Genomic DNA, 17,718 nt, shown 5'->3' with positions numbered 1-17,718 from the left:
TTAGTGAAATATTTCAAAATCCAATTCTTATTTCCAATCTTGAAGTCCTGCATTTTCCTAGTATATTTACATGCAGCACAGGAACCACATGAATAGTGTCCAGATATTACTTGTAAATTCCATGGGCCTGCTCGTGGAGCTTCTCTAGTGAAAAAGGAATGTACTAGAGACTCCTGTATGTTCCTAGATCTCTTTAGGGCAAACCTGCGTGGTGGTTCCTCGGGTAAGTTTAGTCTGGCCAGAGGCCAGTTTTTACAGATGATTTTTTTTTAATTTCAAAAGTGTGAGGTCCATGTGTGATCACACAAGTCAGTTTGGTGTCTTTCTTTTCTTATGGGGGTTCTTGAGGGTTAATGATCGCCTCTCAGCAAGTGAATCGGGCCTGTTTTTTTTATTGTGAAATAAGTTTCTTCAGGTATCCTCTATGCTTAAGACTTTCTCCCAGTTCAGCTGCATTTTTGTAGTAATCATCCATTGATGTGCAGTTTCTCCGAAGGCGTAAAAATTGCCTATAGGGCAAATATTCATTGATGTGTCCCGGACGATTGCTGGTGAAATGTAAAAGGATTTAGCGATCTGTGGGTTTTCAGAATAGGTTTCAAGTGAGTTTGCCATTTGTGTGGCAAATTTTCAAATCCAACAAATGTATCCATTAATTGCTGCATTCCATGGTAAACTGAATATCGGCATCAGTTTGTATTTGTATTTATTAAATTTTATATAGCGCTTTAAGCCAAAGCGCTTTACATGAAACAACAAGAATACATAAGAAGCAGTAAAATACATATCATGAGCCAAGAAACCAAGAACAATATATAGAACTATTTGCAGAGTTCATTGAAGAAAAACCTGGGTGGGAAAGGTAAGTAAGAATTGGTAGGGGGGGGGTTGGAGTACAACCTGAGTAGGCTATAGAAGATGAGGGGTAGTAGAGGGTGGTCAGGAGGGGGGTAGGAGTAGGTGGGATTTTAGAGAGGAGCGGAAAGATGAGTATGAGGAGATAGGGAGAGGAAGAGGGTTCCAGTGGAGAGGGGCAAGGAGCTGGAAGGAGCGGAAACGGGAATGGGCACATGGTGCAGGTGGGACAGTGAGTAGGAAGTGATCAGAAGAGCAGATAGGACGAGAGGGGGACGAGAAAGAGAGGAGTGAGGATAGGTAAGGAGTGGCTAGATCATGAAGAGATTTGAAGACGAGACAGAGGACGTTGAATTTGAGTTGGGAGTGAAAGGAGAGCCAGCCAAGAGAGGACAGAGAAGGGGAGATGGAATCAAGAGGAGAGAGGGAACAAAGTGTACGGATAGCAGAATGGTAGAGCGATTTAAGTGGGGCAAGATGTGAGGTGGGGAGACCAAAAAAGAGAGCTGAGCAATAGAAGAGACGAGAAAAGATGAGGGAAGAAATTAGGAGTTTGGTGGCGTGAAAGGTGAGGGAAGATTGAATTTTGCGAACATTATAGAGATGGAAGCGACAGGCACGGGAGGTGAGAGAGATGTGGTGAGAAAAGGAGAGATTTGAGTCGAAGAGGAGGCCGTGGTTGCGGGTGGAGGCAGAGATGGGGAGTTGTGCAGGGGGAAAGAGGATGAAAGGAGGGTGCGAGGGGGGAGGCAGTGTGTAGTCAGGAAGGAATAGAACTTCAGTTTTGTCAGTATTTAGGGTGAGAAAATGGGAAGACATCCAGGCTTTGATAGCAGTGAGACAGGTGGAGAGTTGGAGGTGGATGTCGGGGGTGAAGGAAGAGAAGGAGAGGAAGAGTTGGGTGTCATCAGCGTTGAAGTGGTGGGAGACACCGAAGGAAGAGATGGGGGCTAGGAAGGCGGTATATAGTGAGAAGAGAAAAGGGCAAAGTACAGAACCTTGGGGAACAGCGAAGTCAAGGGAGTGGGTAGGGGAGATGCGGCCGCCCCATGAGACAGCGAAGGAGCGATTGGCTAGGTAGGAGGAGAACCAGTTAAGGACAGAGCCTTTGAGACCAAAGGAGGAAAGAGTGTCTAGGAGTAAGGGGCGATCAACAGTGTCAAAGGCGGCTGAGAGTTTTAGGAGGATGATAATCGAGGAGTGTTTGGAGTAGCGAGCTGTGAGGAGTGAGTTAAGAACGGAAGTGAGGGCAGTTTTAATTGAGTGTTTGGGACGAAACCCAGACTGGGTGGGGGGAGGAGAGAGAGATTGGAGATAAATGTGGAGAGTTGGGAGTAGACAAGGCGTTCCAGGAGTTTAGAGAGGAAGGGTAAAAGGGAGATTGGACGAAAGTTGGAAGTCAAGAGGGGGTTAGCAGAGGTTTTTTTTAGGATAGGGATAATTGTAGCGTGTTTGAAGGCTGAAGGAAAGGTAGCAGTTGAGAGACAGATGTTGTAGAAGGTGAGGTAAGGAATGAGGAGGGGGTCAACTTTGGGAATCAGGGGGGTGGGAATGTGGCCAGAGGGGGCAGCAGTAGGGTGAGTTTTGGATAGGAGGAGGGAGACGGAGTGAGAAACAGGAGTGAAGTTAGACAAGTAGGAAGGAGGGGAAGTGAGAAATGGGGAAGGGGAGAGAAAGAGGGGGAGCTTAGAATGTTCTGACGTAAGGTGAGTATTTTAGAGGAGAAGAAGTCAGCAAAGTCAGAGGGTGAGAGAGGAGAGGCAACGGAGTGTCAGGGGTAGGAGGAGAGAGAAGGCGGGATAAGGTTTGGAAGATGCAGCGGGGGTGTGAAGAGTAAGAGTGGAGGAGATTAAAGAAGTAGGATCGTTTGGCTGAGTTGATGCAAGCGTCGTAGCGGGAGTGGTATGAGAAGTAGCAAGATTGGTTGGCTGGTGAACGGTGTTTGAGCCAACGTTTTTCAAGGCGTCAGAGCAGGCATTGCATGGATAGATGTGAGGAGAGCCACGGTTGGCAGCGTTTACGGGAGGGGCGGAAGGGGGTAAGAGGGTGTATTAGGTGAAGACTGGAAGAGAGGGAAGTGGATAGAGTAGGTAGAGCGTCGTCTGCTGAGAGAGATGAGATGTGGGAGAGAGGGGGGAGGGAGGAGGAGCATGTGTCGTAGAAGTGAGAGGGGTTGAAGTTATGGAGTGTTAAGGAGAATTCTCATAAACGGTTAATTTCCTTTACCCACTGAGTCCCAACAGAAACCTGCTTGATCAAATACCTTTTATTTTGGTTCCGGCTGGGTTTATGCGCCATTTCTTTTTATTAAAGACTTTCTCATGTTTCTCTATGCGCGCCAAACCGGGGATGACTCCTTTGTTCACTGTCTTTTCACGGCCTTCTGCACAGGAGCCCTCCTTAAGGCGCCCGATAGTCTAGGTAGGCAGAATGTCAGGGAGGGATCTTCAGACCCCTGCCATAGGTTCCCTTGGTAACCCAATCCGCACTCTTGTCTGATTGGCTAAGGGGACTGGCCTTGCCAGGCCAGCCACCCTGCTGTGTGATTGATAGCCAGGCTGTATGAATGGGGGAAAACTGCATAAAAAGCAGGTCTCTGGGACTGGAAAGGCAGAGTCGCCACTGGAACGAAAGAACCAACGAGGAACTGGAAGAAGCGGACCCCTACCACGACTGAACCGACCGGTGAAGCCCTGCTGCAGGTCCGAATCGCCAGAATCCGACGACAGAGAAGATCCTCCAAGGAACTTCTTCCCTTGAGCTGGTGGGACCACTCGCCCAAACTACAAGCCAGGACCCCTCCTCTGGTCGAATTCGCTGTACAGAGCTACAGTGGGCCGGATACCCAGGAAGGTCAGACCCTGCTTGGGTTTTAAGGAGCGCACCTTTTATTTGTTGTTTAGCTCTGCTGCTGGTTTCTTCCCTGGGTGGCGCAGGACCGTCCAGTCTTCCTACTTCGCGTCAGTCCGACAGTTGCTTCAGGAACCGTGAGCCTGCGAGAACCACCAGGAATGTCTGCTTCATCTACAGCTCCCTCTCCGTTTTAAGGTACTGTGCAAATCCGGTTGTCTGTTTCATTCAACCACGGTGAAAGTGTTTGAAATCTTTCTCCAATCCGAGAGCTTGTCCTTCTCTTCTCTTTGAACTAACTTTTCTACCAACTAATCTCGTCCGGAATCTGTGCCACGAACTTTACTGTGAACTACCCTGAATGTGTGATCTTGAGCAAAAGACTTTTGACCCATTGACTTTGGCCATAAGCCTCTTCTAGCTGATCTCCTCACTGTAGTCTCTCTTGTTCAATTGCCCCGAGTACTCACCTGTTGGTTTTGCCTAATTTGTAATAACTTTGTCTTTCCCTCCCTTTTAAATTGCTGGAGTGCCATTTTGCTCCCACTTCATTTTGTGACCTTAACTTGTCTGGAATTTAAGAGAAGTGGTGTGGTGTATTTATGATTGTAATTTTCAACTTGCTTAGAATAGTGAAATGTTATACAACTGAGTAAATAAATATATATTCTTTTACTTAGAAACCTTGAGTCAGTGTTTGCCTGAATCATAGTAATTGCTGTCCTTTGTGTAACTATTTGTACTGCTCACTTACTCTTGAGATAAGTCTGGCTGCTCCGCTACTGCTACCACTATAACTGTGTAGTACAGGCTTGTACCAAAGGTGAAATTGTACTGTCACTTGTAGTCTTAATTGTGTGTAGTGTTCCCAAAGGGTACTGCATATAATTCTGCCTAACACAGAGGTCGCGTCGGGACAAAGAAAGGGAGGAAGACTGGGAGGAGAGGGGGGAAGGAGGGAAAAGGAGAGAGAGCATGGTCAGATAGGTAGGTAGGGGGGGATGGAGACTGAGGGGGAGAATGAAGAGATAAAGATGAGGTCAAGAGTGGAGCCCGAAGAGTGGGTAGGTGAGGTAGGGAGGGGGTAAGAAGGTAGGAGTAGAGTATTGATAAGAGGGGGGAGGATTGGTGGGAGGAGGAGAGATGGAGGTTAAAGTCGCCAAGTACTTTTAGGGGAGTGGGGCTGGGGGAGAGGAGGTGGTCAATGTCCTCATAGAAAGAAGAGAGGGAACCGGGAGGACGGTAAATGATGAGAAAGGAAATGGAGGGTCCACCAAATCAGGACTTTGGTGGATTTCACCCCAGCTCTTAGATGGGGGAAAATCCGCCGAAAATTTGCGCTCATACCGCTTGCGGGAAATCCGCCGGCGGTATTAGCGCGAAATTTCCCCATTGAGCCCAATGGGGAATGTGGCATTCCCGAATGGGCTCAATGGGGAATGGGGATTAACATTACCTCCAAACTCGTGATCCGGCGCTATTAGCGCCGGGGAGTTCAGCGGTAGGGCAGATAGCGCCGGCGCTAATAGCGCTGGCGTTACTGCCCAAGTCATGATGAGTCGCTGGGAGAGGTGTTGGACAGCGGGTCGATAGGCATTTGGGGTGAAAGAGTAGGCCGATGCCACTGCCGCGGTCAGAAGAGCAAGGGACGTGAGTAAAGGAAGAGGAGGAAGGTAGTGAGTCAAGCAGGTACAGTTGAAATAAAGGGGGAGATCCAGGTTTTGGTTATGCACAGGAAATGAAGCTTTAGCCATAGAAACATGTCCAGAACAGCAGTAGTTTTATTACAGAGAGATTGGCATTCCAAAGGGCGATGTCGATGACACTAGAGGTTTCAACGGTTGGAGGATAGATGAGGTTGGGGCGATGGGTAGGGGTAGATGGGGGTTGGGACAATCGGGGGTGGGGAGGAGAGGAAATGTTAAGTGTGGAGAGGTTCATGGTGATGAGGCAGAGGGTTTTGAGGAGGGGCAGGGAAGGGAGTTAGGGGGTGGGGAGAGAGGGTGGAGGGTAATGGTAGTTGGAGTAGCACATTCCTGGTGAAGCGAGAGGGGGGATAAGGTGTGAGGGGAGGGAGTGCTGGAGGTTGATTCTGGGATGGCAAGGTGGAAGTTTGAGTGGGAGGAAGAAGTGAGGAGGCAGTGCTGGCTGTGAGGTCATTTGAGTGTGGCAGGGAGACTTTTATGGGGGAGTAGGCTAGAGGGGGCAGTGTGGAGAGAATGAGGATAGTAGGGGGATACAACGGGAGTGGGCACAGAGGATGCGGCGCAGTAGAGCAGTCCAATGAGCGCAACCAGAAGGTAGGAGACGACAGATTAGCGATCCAGCAGTACAGAACTCTTGGTAGTGAAGGTGAAATGGAAGAGCTCGCCGGTGGCGTCAGGTGCCCAGTAGATCAGTCTGGTAATCAGCACAGCAGGGCAGACCGGAGCTCAGTAGAACAGACTGATGTGTACGGTCTGAGAGAAGGAGACTAGAAGAGAGTAGTCTGGTGGGGTCCTGTAGGGTCTGGTGGTATCCAGAGCACAGCAGGGTAGTGGTGGGGTGGTGAGAGAAGGGATTTGCTGCTTTCACAGGGGATGTGAACGAAGAGCGAGGGGGCTCTGAGCAGGGGGAGAGGCGTTCCTACGTCGGGCTGGTATCAGCCTGCCGTAGTGCGAGGTACCAGAGAGTGGGGGTCGGAACTTCCCACTGCAAAGATCCGGTGCACAGCAGCGTCCAGGGGGCTGATTAGGAGGAGGATCGACCAAGGCAAGTTGCAACTGACAAGCCGACACTGGGAGATGGCCCAAACGTAATGTCTGATGGGGAAAAGCAGCGGGAGAGGCATTCCTACCTCAGGACCGTAGCTGCCTACTGCGTCGCGTAGATCGGCAATGGAGAGGTCAATACTTCCCCCGGTGAAGATCCCAGAGTACAGAGCAGCGTTCTGTGGGGGGGGGGGGTTGGAGGAGGGTCAGCCAAGGTAAGATGTGTTGAACGCGTCAGTACTGATAGTCTGTACAGATGTAGTGTCCGATGGAGGCAGGGTAGGAGCAGTGGTTCGGAGAGCGCAGGAGCTCACGCCGTGAGAGTGGCGTTCGTGCCTCAGCTGGTAGCTGCATTTGTAGTCACAAGTAAGTTCCGTGGAGTGGTGAAAGTTTCACATAGAGAGGACCTGGGGCGTAGCGCTTAGCTCAGGGGCCGCAGGGAGGAGGGTCAGCTGAGGTTGAAGCAGCTGAGACGCCTGCCTCTAGTCATCGAAGATGTGTCCGATGTTCCGCTCTTGGGGGTGGGAGGCTTGATAGCCCATATCAGTGTGCGGCACAAGCGCTGTTCAGGTCCAGGGTGGTAGAGGCTTCTAGGGTGCAAGCCGCCGTAGCACATGATCATATGCCACACTGCCAGGCCTTGTGTCGCTTGGTGATGTGCCTCGTAGGCGGTGGAGTACAGTCGCGCTCAGCCACATAAGGCCTTAGGAAGGTGGGAGGCTATCTTGGAGAACATGCTGCCCAGATCTGAAGGATGCGTACAGGTAGAATGGGTCTGCGGTTCATGATGAAACTTGGTCCAGAGGGGCTCGAGGTGTTTACGAGCAGGAACGCAAAGTGAAAGCTCATGAAATTGTGATAAATATTGATCTTGAGTCGCTTGTATCAGCTCGATTGGAGGAGACGCCGGATCAGGCTTCCTTGCTTCTGCGTCCCCTGATGGTAGAAACCTGGTCGTTCCCAGTTGTTGCCACCAGGAACAACTGGATCGGGAAGCCGGATCAGGCTTCCGTGCTTCTGCGCCCCCTGGTGGTAGAACCCTGGTGGTTCCCAGTTGTTCCCACCAGGGTGGAACCCTGGTGGTTCCCAGTTGTTCAACCAGGAAAGGAAATCGGCAAGATCTTCTTTGTTGCCCTCCCATGTAAAGATGTTGTCAATAAAGCGGTGCCACCGTTTTATATGTGTTTGCCAGGGGTTCAGTGCGCTGGTAATGTATTTCTTTCCAAATGCAGCCATGTAAAATGGCCATGATGGGCGCAAAAGTTACGCCCATTGCGGTCCCTTTTGTCTGCAAATAAAATTGGTTGTCGAATGTAACGACATTACTCTTACGTCCCGTCCCCTTTCCTCCATAATGTATGGGCGTCCCTTACAAGGGACGGGAAACAGAACCTTTTCCACCAGAAAAAACGCGGCCCAGGGAGCATGTGTTAGGCAGAATTATATGCAGTACCCTTGGGGAACACCCCACACAATTAAGACTGCAAGTGACAGTACAAATTCACCTTTGGTACAAGCCTGTACTACACAGTTAAAGTGGTAGTGATTGCTCAACAGCCAGACTTATCTCAAGAGTAAGTGAGCAGTATCAAATAGTTACACAAAGGACAGCAATTACTATGATTCAGGCAAACACTGACTCAAGGTTTTCAAGTAAAAGAATATACCTTTATTTCACTCTTCAGTTGTATAACATTACACTATTATAAGCAGTTTAAAAATCATACTCTTAATACACCACTCCCAATAAGTTCCAGACAAGTTAAGCTCATAAAATGAAGTGGGAGCAAAATGGCACTCCAGCAATTTAAAAGGGAGGGAAAAACAAAGTTAATAGAAATTGAACCACACCAATAGGTAAGTACTCAGGGGCAATTGAGCAAGAGGAACTACAGTGATAGAATCAGGTAGAAAAGTCTTAGGGCCAAAGTCAATGGGTCAAAAGTCTTTTGCTCAAGATCACAAAGTTCAGGGTAGTTTGCGTTAAAGTTCGTGCCACAGATTCTGGACGAGGTTGGTTGACAGAAAAGTTAGTTGAAAGAGAAGGACAAGCCCTCGGTTTGGAGAAAGATTTCAAACACTTTCACCGTGGCTGAACGAAACGAACCGAATTTGCACAGTACCTTAAAACGGAGAGGAAGCTGTAGCTGAGGCGGACATTCCTGGTAGTTCCTGCAGGCTCGCGGTTCCTGAAGCGACTGTCGGACTGACACGAAGTAGGAAGACTGGAGGGTCCTGCACTACCCAGGGAAGACACGAGCAGCAGAGCCAAGCAACAAATAAAAGGTGAGCTCCTTAAACCCCAAGCAGGGTCCGACCTTCTTGGCTATCCAGCCCACTGCTGCTCTGTACAGCGAATTCGACCAGAGGAGGGGTACTGGCTTGAAGTTTGGGCAAACTGGTTGATCCCACCAGTTCAAGGGAAGACGTTTCCTGGAGGATCTTCTCTGTCGTCGGATTCTGAAGATTCGGACCTGCAGCAGAGCTTCACCGGTCGGTTCAGTCGCTGTAGGGGTCCTCTTCTGTCAGCTCCTCATTGGTTCTTTCATTCCAGTGGCGACTCTGCTTAAAAAGCAGGTCTCTGGGACTGGAAAGGCAGTTTTCCCCCATTCACACAGCCTGGCTGTCAATCACACAGCAGGGTGGCTGTCCTGGCAAGGACAGTCACCCAGCCAATCAAACAGGAGTGCGACTTGGGTTACCAAGGGAACCCATGGCAGGGCTCCTAAGACCCCTCCCTCACATCCTGCCTACCCAGACTTTCAGGCACCTTAAGGAGGACTTCTGTGCAGAAGCCCGCGAAAAGACGGTGGACAAAGGGACCAAACCTGGTTTGGCGCGCAGAGTAAAACACGAGAAACACTTTAACAAAAAGAAATGGCGACTAAACCCAGCCAGAGCCGAAATAAAATATATTTGGTCAAGCGGGTTTATGTTCGAGGCTAGTATAATAGCCTAAAACAATACCATGGTTATATAACATAACCGCGGTATGAAAAATAGGGTATTTACCACTGCCACCAGCCAATTCTTGATGAAAAGGGAGCGAAACAGTGCTCCAAGAGAAGCGGACAAAAAGGGATAAGAATTAACCCTTTCCAATACTCCATGTAAGATGGGTTGTACCGAGTCTGTGTTTTAAAGAGACTACATAAAGTTAATGGCAACTTTACATGTTTCTGGGAGACAGTAGTCAGTCCCAGAAAAATGGAGTCCGTGGGAAATCCAAAAGACAACCCTGTGTCACTGCACTGAAGGTCCTGTGTAACACACATTAAAATGATGCTCATGGAGTAGGTGTTAGGCAGAAGAAACCTGTGCAGTTCCCTTAGGGAACACTGCAAAAGATTGAAGACTACAGGTGTTGGCAGTAAACCCACTTGGTAGCAGTCTGTACCACTCAGATTTACCTGGTAGCTGTGGCTGAGCAGTCAGACTTCCCTCAAGAAGAGTTAGGCAGTATGCAAAGTATACACAATAGCTCTCAGATACAACAATACAAGCAATCACTGACCAGAGATTTGGTATCAAAGTATATAATTATTTATTTAAAAACACACTGTTGAAAACACTCCAGCACTCTTATTGTAAAATATTCTAAACACAGTTACTATTATAATATATACACTCCTTTTTCCTTATCAGATAAGTCACTGTAAAACACCACTTATTTTCATACAGAGTTGAGCGCTTAACTAGATGGCACTCCAATAAGTTTGTGAGAAAGGGGGGGGGGAGACAGAATATGGAAAAGGTACACCACTCTAAGATTCAGGAACACTGTTAGCAAGGCAGAAGAGCAAAAGTCACTGGTGAGCAAAAGTCCAAAGGCTGGGCCCACTCTTAGAGAGAGCAGAGCACAAATGCGCCCAAGATCACAGTTACACTAGGCTTAGACAGTCTTGCAGTGGATTCAAAAAAGAGTTTAGAGAGGCTTAGGAAAGTTTAGCCAAGGTGCCCCAGGCTAACCCAGGTTCGAAAGCCGGGGACTAAATCTACCCCGTACAGTCGGTAGCAAGGGAAGCCAGGCGGGACACGGTACCTTAAGTGGGAAGGATCCTCCAGCGGCGGCAGTTGTTCCTGGTAGTGGGTGCAAGTTGCGTCGTCGTCCAGAGGAAGAGAAGATCTCCACTTGGAGGAAAGATGAAGGTCGTTGCACTACCAGGGAAGAAACCAGCCATGGAGTTTTCCGGTTAAAGGTGGTACCTTTGTTTCGCGCTCGTGGTAAAACGTGGTATCCCGGTTGCCAGGGTGCTTGGCACAGGCAAGGCGGCCACGAGGTACGTCGGGAAGGCGAAAAGACGGTGAAACTGGTTATCCCCACCAGTTAAAGGAAGAAGACTCTCCGGCGGGAGATGTCCTCTGTCGTTGGGGAAAAAAGTGGTGAGATGGTCCAGCAGGGCTCCACCGGTGGTGGTGTCATGGCAGGTCGGCTCAGCTTCTCCCTTGTCGGATTCTTAGGTCCTGTGGCGACTTCTGAAGTTCCAGTCCCCAAAGCCCTGCTTTTATGCAGAAAGAGACCCATTCATACAGCCTAGCTGTCACTCACACAGTGGAATGGTCATCTTGGCGGGAGACCCTCCAGCCTATCAGGATAGAGTGCGACATGAGTTGCTGAGGCAACCCTGTCCAGGGGTCCTACTCCCCCTCCCACACAAAGGACCCACCCCAGACTCGGTGGCGCCGAAAAGGAGGGCTTCTTGGCAGAAGCCCGCCAAAAGGATGAACAAAGGATCCCCGACCTGGGTTAGGATTGTAGAGAAAGACACGAAAAAGAAGTTATATCAAAGTTCTGGCAAATAAAACCTACCGGAGCAAAGTTAATATTAAAATGCACCAGCGGTATGTTAGAGTGGCTGTCAGAAAAAGTGGTAGCCTCGAACAATGGGAAAATCCCATAGAGAAATATTTGCGGTCGAATATTTTTGTTAGTAACCACTGCCACCAGCCAGAAACGTTTTAGAGAGGTACTGTAGGGTACACTCTCGAAAATTAACAAAGGGGAAAAACTATTAACCCCGTCCAGTACCTGCATAGTAAGATGGGTTGTACTGGTTTAGTTCATAGAAATTGACTAGTTGAGTCAATGGGGACTTTACATGCCCTGGGAGACAATAGTCAGTCCCAGGGAATGGAGTCTATGTTTGGGGGTCGCTACGACACCCCGGTGTCACTGCACTGAGGGTGCTGTGTAACACATGTGCATAAAGATGGTTCCTATGGGGTAGAGAAAATCCCATAAGCATTAAACATAAAAATAGCCTAGGACACACATAGCAAAAATGCCGAAGAGTGGGAAAAAGAGTCTCACTCTTAGCAGGTAAAAAGAAACAAACCCTTAAAATCCAGCAAAGCTGCTGGGGGACTCTATAGGTAAGGGAAATTAGCCATTGAATGAGAATTCTCCCTAACACTGACTCCTTGCTGCCCCTTTCTATCCATTCAAAATTCGATTAATAGGGGTTCGAGGGAGCATTGCAGGGGGGAAATCTTAACACTGATGCCATCTACCCGAACAGTAAAATTGCTTCCATTCATTTGTGCTTTGGATATGTTGTGGTAGAAGGTCAAATCAGATGTATTCTATCATTTTACGGTGTTATTATCACCCCATTGGTAATTGCTGCCCACTATTAAATTTGTGTATTACCACCCACCGGCCTGGTTCATGGTCCATTGTGACCCGGGGTATTTGTAAAAGGGGGTGTGAGATGGGTTGGGTGCCAGTTCAATCTGATTCTAGGAAATTAAGTAAAAGTGTTTTTATTGTGCGCTGCATCCTATTCTAGTTGCAAGAGTCCTGGTCTGGTGTGTGACGCCCGATTACAATTCTTAACACAGGGGCAGGACAAATATCACCCTGGCATTTAGAAGATTTTAGTTTAGAGATTAGGTCCTCAACTTCTTTGTTTGAGAGGGGAGAGAATTTGACAGTCTTGTGAGTGGGCCTTGGAAGCATCGGTGTGTTTCGCTGGGAGATGTTTGGTGGCAGGCTAAGTTTCCTAGCTTCGATTTTTCTCTTGTAGAATTGTGATTTTTCCTAGTAAGGCTTTCTGGATGTTCGCGCATCAGGTAGTATCTTTTGTGCAGGTGTCAGAGGTGAGGTGGGGGTTTCGAGTTCTTAGAGAATGTTGAAGAGTTCTTTTGTGCTAGATTTGGCGTTAATGATGCAATCGTTGTATGTGTCCTTTTTTGCTTGTAGGATAGCCTCTTTATAGTTGAGGGAAGCCAATATAAAGTTGTTTTTGTTGGAGACTGTGTGGAGGCTTTTCCATACAGTTTCAGCATTTCTTTTAGCTTTACGTAGGGACCCGAGTTGCGGAGTGAACCATGAGTTGGGGTGGGCTCGGGTTTGGCTTTGCGTGGTTTTAGAGGTGCTAATGTATTGATGGCCTTGAGTAGTGTGTGATTATAGATGTCTAACATGACAGTGGGATCTGTGTATGTGTAGGGCGCAGTGAGGATGGGCTGTAGCAGTGGAAATAATTTCTCTACAATTATATTGCGGTTATTTCTAGTGCTTAGGCGAGGGGCTACATTTTGCCGGTTGGGCTGATTGATTTCCTTCAAGGTGATTGTAATAAGAGGATGGTCCGTCCAAGCAACAGGGTGTGTTGGCAAGTATATTAACGTTGCAGTTGAGGTCGACTAGCAAGTTTAAGGTCCTTCCTTTGATGTACGTTGGTTTTGTTATGTGAGGGTTAGGGTTGTTTTGGCGATGAATACGATGCCTCTGCCTTTAAAATGATTGGGGTCTCTGTCCTGGCGTATGATGGAATAGTTTTCAGGTATGGCTAGTGATAGAGATGGCCCCGCAGCCGTGTGGAGCCAAGTTTCAGTGATTGCAAGAAAATCGAGGTCATTGGCTGTTATGTTGTCAGCAATATCTAGGGCATGGGCAGGTTATGATCTCGCATTAATGAGTTCACCCTTGATACATGAAGCAGGGTTGTTAGGGGAGTGTTTTTTGTAAGAGGTGTTGATTTTGGTGGGTGAAGAGTTGTGTATTGGGGTCTGAGCTCAAGATGGGCACGGTGGCAGTGGTTCCGTCAAGCGTAAGAGACTGTGTGGAGCTAAATCTGGAGCCTAGTCTGATGTTCCTGTTTTGAAGTGTGCATGGTTGGTTAGGGGTGGGTTTGGTTGCAAATTGTTTTATCCATTGGTCGGGGTGAGGTTGTAATGGTAAGTGGGCGAGAGTGGTGAGGTGTGCGTGTGAGTTGGTGTGTGTGTGTGGAAGGCCTGATTGTAGGAATTTGGATGGAGGTATGCCGTCGGAGGTTGGAAGTTTCTTGGACATCGATAGTTGGATGCTGTGAGACATGGCTGTATCATAGGTGGGTGTATTTCTGTTTGTGGCTGTAAGGGCAGCCCAAATGACCTTGCATGTGCAGAGGATCTGTAGGGGCAGGAATGGAGTTAGACCCATGGGAAAGACTCGCAGTGTGGACTATGCTAGCTAAGTTGGATAGCTTAGGTGCAGATACGTTTTACAGATGCAGCATGGGAACAGCAAACAATATCACAGAAGGGCCTTTAAAATGCAACAGCAAACAATATCACAGAAGGGCCTTTTTAAAAATACAACAGCAATCAATAGCACGGGAGGGCCTTTAGAATGGGACAGCAATCAATAGCACAGGTGGGCCTTTAAAATGCAACAGCAATCAATAGCACAGGAGGGCCTTAACAATGCAGCAGCAATCAATAGCACAGAAGGGCCTTTAAAATGCGACGTCAATCAATAGCATAGGTGGGCCATTAAAACGCAACAGCAAACAATATCACAGGATGGCCTTTTAAATATACAACCGCGATCAATAGCATAGGAGGCCTTTAGAAGTGCAACAGTAAACAATAGCACAGTAGGTTCTTTAAAAATGCAACAGCAATTAGTAGCACAGGTGGGCATTTAAAAATGCAAATAGCAAGCAATGGCACATGCACGTCTTCAGTAGAGCGTCCTTTGCAGGCAACAAATTGATCTTTTGTGAGGAGCGCTAGCGCGAGTTGGAAACAGTGTCAGGCGCTGGAAGTGCCGTGATATAAGTGCAGTGGGGCAGGCAAACAGTAACACAGGTGCGTCTTCAAACAATGTGGCATATGATTATTCAGGGCAGCTAGAAGTGCGTGTAACTTTGGCGGTGATATAGTTGTTGGAGATGCAGCAGTATATGTGTCTAGAGAGCGACTCTGGTGAGCTTGCGCTAGTGAGTTGTAGGTTCAGGAGGGGAGCGAAGAGGGGCCACGTGAAAAACGATTGGTTCAAGTTCGGTTACAGTAGCGTGTGGGTGGAACAGACCTGGTTTGCTTACCGGAATGACTGGAAGAGTGGTGGTTGAGCGGGCACCGTGGAGTGCCCCGGCCCATTACGGCACGGACAGGCTCTGTAGCCTTTTGTACCTTTTGTACGAACCCTCCCAGGCTCTACAATACCTCTGTCCAGCCTTTCCTTTAGCACCACTGCCTCGGTCGGACTGCATTGCTGTGTAATAATATATCCTGACCTATAACCAGTATCCTGCCAAGACCTACCCAGTAAACCACCACAACCAGAGACCTGGAAAATGGGCTCCCTGACGCATAGTGCAGAGCCTAAGAATAATGACCCGCGCAAATCATAACTTACTCCGTTCTAACCTGTGAATCTACCTAAGAGAATCGCTACCACAAAAAATGAGGGTGATCACTGCCGAATAATTAAGGCCCAATAAGCAACCAAGAACAGTGGGCTCCAAAAGTACATCATCCACTCCAGACACTCACCTCTCCTACCACTATGTTCACTCTCCACTTTACACCAACAAACAATAGAGCACAGCTATACCCCTTGATCAATTTCGGCCTAGCTGCACACATACAAACAACTCTCCATGAACACCTGAACAACCTGTTAGAACGCAGGTATACCCCATGAAAGAATCGGCCGAGCTGCACACATATACGTCCTACACAAGCCTAATGCCGCCAGAATACAGTCTCGGACACCAAACACCTGACTGCACACATTCGACCGATCTCTCACTGCCACTGCACCTAGTCCTAGGATGTAGCCACCATCACATGAATCACACTGGCTGCACACATATTGAGTGCACCCAAGCACTGTATTCTACCCTACTCTCTCGACTGACCTGGACTACGGTCCTCAGGGGCGTTCAACCCACAAGCGCTTTCAGATCATACCATTGATATATAGGGCGCTATATAAATGCCAAATAACATAACATGGTCATCTTGCGCATTCATCCAAACTTCTTGCGCAAGGTGGACTCTCCATTTCATGTGAATCAAGAGACCTACCTGCTGGTGTTCTTCCCAAACCCGCAGTCTGGGGCAGAGAGGGCCCTGCATTCCGTGGACCTCAAGAGGCTCCTCAAATTTTATATCTCTCTGACGAAATCCTTCAGGAAGTCTGAGGCATTGTTTGTGACTTTTGGGGGCTCCTCCCCCAGCTTTCAGGCTTCGATTGCCCATTGAATGGTTCAGGCCATTTCGGCAGGGTACACAGCCATGGGCAGACCGGTTCCTGAGGGGATTCATGCCTCTGCGGTCAGAGCCAAGGCCACGGCCATCGCATTTCAGAGATGTGCTTCTTGGGATGTCTTTAGCAAGGCAGCGTCTTGGCCCACTCAGTCAGCCTTCTTAAGCACTACTCACTAGACACCAGCTCCAGGCGCGGTGCAGAGTTTGGTCAGGTGGTTCTGAAGAACCTTTTTGCTTCGGCCTAGAGATGAGACCGGTTATCACAACTGCACACTATGTTCTTGTTCGGTGGAATCACCCACAAGGATGGGGGAATGGGACGGGATGTATGAGTAATTAAAGTTACTCACCGTAGTGATTAGAGTACTCATAGTGCCCTTTCCTCCCACCCATCTTCCCCGCTAGGATGCCAATGGTTAATATGTAATAAGTGTATCCAGGTATCTATACGTCCAATGTGTTAAAAGGGGACTGAGATGAGGTGCTGAGGGGGGGGCCTCGATGGGGCGTTCCCACCCCCGAGGCCACACCCCTGTGCGCTATACTTATTTTAAAGGGGAAGCTCAATTTTTCACTGCCAAAGGTTCTGGTGCCGTCCCCATTTTGGGGGACGCACACAAGGATGGAAGAAAGGGGACTATGGACTATGAGTACTCTAGTCACTACGGTTAGTAAATGTAATATCTCTCATAAGTATGGAGGAAAGTGGTGGGAATGGGACATAGGGTTAAGAAAAAGTTACTAACCGTAGTGACTCTGTATTCCCAGTACATAGTCCCCTTTCCTCCATATGCCCTGCCAGCCATCCCTCTTTAAATAGACCATTAGTCAGGTGACCCGTCTAGCTGCTCCAATGACTGATAGATGTTGCCAATGGGTGAGGTCCGCAGAGCTAGCCACGCCCACATGTCCTACCACGCAACCCACATTCTTTGAAAGGGTAGTTACCTTTTTGTGCTTTGCTAAAAGAGCTCTGGTCCTGTCCCTTTAATTGGACACCCTATAGGCATGGAGGAAAGGGGACGATGGGCTTGGGTGTACAGAATTCACTACTGTGAGTAACTGTGTCTTACTCCTCACAAACCTCAAGTATTTCCTAACTATCTAGAGACCTTAAGTAAACAACTTAAAGTAAAATAAAAAAATACTATATACACGAAACTTGCTTTAACTTTTAATTTACAATCACTTTCTTTTCCTCTTCTACTAGTTTCAGTGCATAATCGCCCTAATTGTGTCACAACATTTATCGCTTCAATGTCCATTATAATACGTAGCTAGTCGCCTTGCTCAAATTGCTCTTCTTGCGCAGAGCACCTGGAAATAGCATGCCGCGAGATATAGAGAAGCTGTTACCCTCCACACGATATGTAGACTGATTAATTATCCCTACTTTGTTTCTGCGGATACGATTTTTAGTTTGTTTTTATAACACAACAACTCAATTTATAACACAATAAAACTTTGAATAAGTAATAACGTATGGTGATTGCTTCAACTTGGTAGATTATCTGCTAATAAATCATCCTTATGTTTGTGAGTGATTTCCTTGCGCCCCACCCCATCCTACCTTGGAAGCATGGCTGTCATTATTTTACCTAGTAACAACAAATTGAAGCTGTTACATGGCTGGTGTAGAAAAGTATTTGCATTCAGCAGCCTATTGCCTTTCTCTAGCGTTTAAGTAAACTAGAAGCATTCTCTGCTGGCTCTTTGGTGTCAGAGCTGCTTTAATTTGCAGACATGTGTTCTCCAGAACCTCCACCTTAATTATGCTACA

At 47.9% G+C, this 17,718-nt stretch overlaps 1 protein-coding gene across 1 annotated transcript in view; it reads left to right on the top strand.

The window, feature by feature from the left end:
* Positions 1-17,718, top strand: part of ROCK1 (Rho associated coiled-coil containing protein kinase 1) — a 3,300,884-nt gene that overhangs the window by 2,956,056 nt on the left and 327,110 nt on the right. The window lies entirely within an intron of this gene.

Source organism: Ambystoma mexicanum, chromosome 5q, assembly GCF_040938575.1.
Source record: "Ambystoma mexicanum isolate Mex_15411 chromosome 5q, UKY_AmexF1_1, whole genome shotgun sequence".
Taxonomy (NCBI): domain Eukaryota; kingdom Metazoa; phylum Chordata; class Amphibia; order Caudata; family Ambystomatidae; genus Ambystoma; species Ambystoma mexicanum.
The sequence above is the reverse complement of the archived record's forward strand: the minus strand, read 5'-3'. Positions and strand labels throughout refer to the sequence as shown.